This window comes from Engystomops pustulosus, chromosome 6, assembly GCF_040894005.1.
Source record: "Engystomops pustulosus chromosome 6, aEngPut4.maternal, whole genome shotgun sequence".
Classification (NCBI taxonomy): domain Eukaryota; kingdom Metazoa; phylum Chordata; class Amphibia; order Anura; family Leptodactylidae; genus Engystomops; species Engystomops pustulosus.
The window spans coordinates 84,838,660-84,844,251 of NC_092416.1; positions in this window are offsets into that span (position 1 = coordinate 84,838,660).

The following is a 5,592-nucleotide window of genomic DNA, read 5'->3' on the forward strand; positions in this document are numbered from 1 at the left end:
TGTAGATCCACAGCTATCAGCTTCTAGTGGTGGATTTACAGCACTGCTCCCTCCGACTTGACAGCAGCCTGGCTGGTGTCATACAGATCTGGATTAAGGTAGGTGGAGGCCCCTGGGCGCGAAATCTAGTGGGGGCCCCATTTAATGAGAAGGGAAAGAGGGATGTTTGCCTTTTCGAAGCCAAATTTGACAGAAATCCTTTACATGTGTCAGGATGCATTTGGAGAGCCCTAGTGGTACCAAAACAGAGGAAAGCCCCAACAAGTGACACCATTTTAGAAAGAACACCCCTTGGAGAATTTAGGAAGGTGTAATATGTGTATTTGCCCCTACAGGTGTTTGATTTTTACCCCTAATTTTTGTAAGCCACAAGGGATAATATATGAAACAACCAACAAACATGTGTAAAACTATTTCTCCCGAGTGTAGAATTGCCTCACATGTGCATATAAAATGTTGTATGGGTACGCAGTGAAGCTCAAAATTGAAAGAGGGGCGTTGGCCTTTTGGAAGCCAAATTTGACAGAAATCCTTTACATGTGTCAGGATGCATTTAGAGAGCCGTAGTGGTACCAAAACAGAGGAGAACCCCAACAAGTGGTACCATTTAGGAAAGAACACCCCTTGGAGGTTTTAGCAAGATGTAATATGTGTATTATCCCATTAAGGTGTTTGATTTAATTAGGCCCTAAAAAGAAAAAAGGTGAAAACTTTCCTATAAAGGTCAATTTTACCCCTAATTTTTTATCGCCACAAGGGATAAAAAATGTAACAATCCCCAAAAATGTGTAAACCTACATTTCTCCCAATTGTAGAAGTACCACACATGTGTATATAAGAGAGGTGTTTGCCTTTTAGAAGGTTTTACACATTACTATAGTTTTATTAATATTCTTAATTTTATCCTACTTACATGTTAGCCTAGCTGCTGGCCGAGCTGGCTCAGTGGCACTGCTGTTAGCCTAGCTTCTGGCCGAGCTGGCACAATGGTACTGGTGCTAGCCTAGGTGCTGGCCGACCTGGCACAATGGTACTGGTGTTAGCCTAGCCTTTCTTCTTATGTGGGAGAAGCAAATGAGTACAGCCACGGGTACTACTCTACCATTGGGCCTGGTCGTATAGGAGTTATGACCCTGTCCCCTATTCTCCTCCTTTCTTTGTTGCTGGGTATTAAAAATAATAAACACAGATACAAACCTTTCTTGGGTTCCCCAGGAACAGTTTCCTCTTCTGTATTCCTTATATGTGCACTGTGATGCCGAGAGGCTGGAGATCATCTTCACATCATACAGCACACAGCACAAAAAAGCAGGAAGCCAGGGAGCCGCGTGACGTAGGAAAGATGGAGGCGTGCGCTGGCTTATGTGCACAGAGGAGGACGAGGACTCGAGCCGCGGTGATCCTCCCACGTGGACTCGCTGGGTTCTTCCTGGTTACCAGGTACAGAATAAAATGTGATTTTTTTGCTTTTCTATGCATCGCTAGTGTTAGTTGATAAATGGGTGCCCTTAGGACTAAAGAGCTCTTTGGGAACTGCAATGCAGTATATAGAAAATTGGATGCTGTCTTAGTTTCATTTTTTTGGAACAGCGGTGACAGGTTCCCTTTAAAAGGAGGTGACATAGTACCCAAATTGTTACAAAAAGAATCAAAATGGATCTTTGAGCTGCAATTACCAGTAATTCCCCTAAAGGGGATAAATGAGGAATTACTGTTCACAGGCTTCTATAGGTAAGCAGTATTAGGTCTTTGGAACAGTACTAATTATATATAGGGGATCAGGAGATTTATATAAAGAGCACACACCTTAGAGTATTTTGGTTTATCATTTAACACTAATTTTGTTTGTTTTTTCACAGGATGACACTAATAAATGTATAATGGACATCTGTTCACAGCTAACTGGACACCAAGTATTGTAAATATATGGAATCCAATTCAGAATAGACCCACCATCGACACACTCAAATTTTTACTAAAAACAATTTTGGAGATATGGACACTGATACTTCACATTAGAGGAGAATATAAAGAAGCACATATGTACCTACAGACAGACGCCTATCTATATAATTCCAGATTTATTTAACATATGGACATCCTTCAGAATTTGAAGTTTCCTCATAATGTCATTGGACTCAGTAATATATGACCAATAATGTTAGCTTCTTTCAATAGCGATCAGTCTCTTCCAGCATCCAATTTTCTATATACTGCATTGCAGTGAAATACCGATCGGCTATTTCCTTAGACATAGGGGCATATTTACTTACCCATCCCATTACGTTCCCCGATCCGGAATGTCCGATGAGGATTCGCAGCTGCCACGATTCACTAACATCGTGTGCCCAATTTCCTGCATGTGTCGCATCCCCGCTGAGGTTTGCCGGAGAGTTCACCATCTTCTTCCCAGTGTATGTGAGTTCTGATCTTGTGACACAATTTGAATTTTAAATTCAGAGGTTTGTCGGAATTAGTAGGGGTTGTCCGACGACCATGCCCCGCGATTTGTGTCGCATGAAAGCCGGCACCAATTTGCCACAATCCAATTGCATGCGCCAAAAACCCTGGGCAATTCAGCGCAAATCAGAAATAGAAACCCGACGGAAATGCGTCCAATGGACCCTTAGTAAATGTGCCCATAGTGTTCACTACTTACCAGGCGTGAAAGCATTCTGGTCCCCTCCCCCTGCAATCACCAGCCGCACACGGCCAGACTGGGGGGTGTGCCCGACTGTGATATTGCACGGCCGGTCCAAGTTGGAGGCAGGAGGATTGGGCCGGTCATGTGACATCGTGGTGGGTGCATGCGCAGTCGGCACAAGCAGATGCCGAGTCCCACTATACACAAGATTACTCAAGTGAGCAATCTTTCCAGGTCCATTAATGTGGACCACATATGGTTTGGAGTCATATACCCCTGAAGAAGCCACAAGGCTAGGTGGTGGAACGTGTGGGGAACCAGCCCCCTCCTGGTACCCGGTGATATTTTTCGTTTATTACTTTATTTTTTTCATTCATTATGATCTGTGGTATTGTACCATACCTTAGTAGGTTAGGAGCTAGCTATATTATAAATATTTCTGGTCGCTTTGTAGAGACATATGCACCTGAGTGCTTTTAAATGTTTTTAACACTGGTCGCATGGTATGTTTTTTTGACGTGTGGTGCTATTTTTGGTTAACTGTCGATATTTACAATATGTTGGACATCCGAGCGCCGGCCATTTTTTTTGTGTTCCCTCTGACTTCAAGAGAAAAGAACGGAGTTATGAATTTCAGCGCAACGAGACAGATATAATGGGCATCAGCATCTAGAAATATATTAGGATGTGTGTAAGCTGAGGTAAATATGGCTAGCACATGTCCTAAAAAACTAGTCATGTCCGTGTAGGCCAGTGATGGTAAACCTATGACAGGCGTGTCAGTGCTGACATGCGTGCCATTTACACTGACACGCGGCTGCCCCAGAGTTAAGTTTCATCCTACACGGCCAGGTGCAGTAGTCGGGAGGCTGAGAGATTGCACTGAGCTCACAGCACTCCCCCCTCCTCCTCCTCCCCCGGGCCGGCCAATGGCCCCTGTGTGTCCAGTTAGCCTAGGTATCATCACGGGGCACAGCAGGAGAGGTGACCCAGCCATACACCGAGGAGACTCCTCTGCAGCTCCTAATAGTTGTGGAGGGGGGAGGGAGGCAGCACAGACAGAGGCTACATCGCTGCTGCCTTCTGTCATGTCCCAGCAGCTGCCACTTCTACACTGACCATCTCCACAGCAGGGACCAGGGAGGACAACCACTCTTATCATACAGTAAGTAAGGTCAGTGCACTGTATGATAGAAGGGCTTGTATTTCAGTTTTGTGATGTACAAGCCCTGAAAAAATCACAACGCCTTGCAAATCGCCAGACATTGCGATAATTTTGCTCCTCATGAAGGAGATGCAGACAACGGCGCCTGCGCCCTCGCAATAACCTGTGATCTTTCATGACTGAAAGTTTGCAGGTTACTAAGCATTTCCACACCTGTCTGATTGTAACCGATCTATTACAATGTGCGATTTGCACATAGTAATAGATGATGTGGAAAATCCCAATATACTGCCATACTGTAGTATGGCAGTACATGGTAGGATCAATCAGACAATCTAGGGTTAAGGTACCCTAGAAATTAAATAATATACATATTTGTTATTTAAAGTATAAATATCACAAAATTATGTTTTTTTTTGTCAAGGTGACACACCACCCGAGTTATGCTCGGTTTTTTGGCGAATTTTGAACACCAAGCTAAAAAGGTTGCCCATCACTGGTGTAGGCTAAACAAGTTCCCATCTGCTTTTGGCTTATGTTTTGCAATTTCCATTTAAAAACTGATTTTTTTTCTGATTAATTTCAATAAACATGCAATGACCTTCTGTTATTTCAGCGGATGGTTGGAATAAAAAATAGATGGCTATAAAATAATGAAAAATGGAAACTTACTGACATTAACTAAGGGTACATTTACACAGCCGTGTGCCCGCCGGGCCACAGTCGGGCAGGCATACCGCTGTTTGCTGGTGAGGAGGTCACCCCTCAATAAAGAATAGCATTACCTCCGTAGTAAAGAACAGAGGTTTTGTGTATCAGTTAAAAATCCCATTAACATCAATGTAATTTTTATGATATCTGGTATCCATGCATTTTTTTTCAAAAGGAGAAAAAGTACTGCAGCTACCGTCTTGGATAAGGGTGCTGTCACACATTAGCATATTAATTCTGTTTTGTAACAGAATCCGTCGGGTTTTCGTTCGGCCACGCTCCCCGATTTCCGTCGCGTGCATGCCAGCGCCGATATATCATATCATGGTAGGGTCCAGATATGGTAATCTGCATCCAATAACATGTGTAAATACGAAAAAGAAAAAGAGGGATGCATATGTACAAAGTCAGACAAATTCAGTTTTTATTATTCAATATGTACAAAAACACACAATTTTAAAACACCATTAAAAAGTCCCAAATTGGACATATATACAGAACAAAGTCAGACACAATGCGCCACAATCCGATCGCGTACGCCAAAATCCTGGGGCTATTCAGGGAGAATCGGCGCAAATCGGAAATATTCGGGTAACACGTTGGGAAACCGCGAATCGGGCCCTTAGTAAATGACCCCCATTGTGTGAACGTGCCCTCACAGATACCTGCCTAAACAGAACATAACGGATAACATAAAATTTACATTGATGTCAATGGAATTTTTAAATGATACATTAAACCTTCTTTCCTTACGTTTTAACAGAGGTTTGAAAGGTAGTGTAAACTTAGCCTTATCTTAATAAACTTTATAATAAATGAGCCCCAGTGTTTCTGCATTATATGTGCCTGCATTAGTCCAGGTCTCCATAACAATAATCACACAAACCAGAGAACATGCATTGTGAAATCACATTATTTATTCCTTTGTGAATAATCTGATAAAACCATTTTCTCTTCTTATTTTACTTCCGCACTTTAGTGTTTGCACTGTGAAGCTATGAGTCAGGGTGTAGAGCCCCTCATTTATCAGTAAACTGTCACATGACTAAGATTATTAATGAGCAATTAAAAC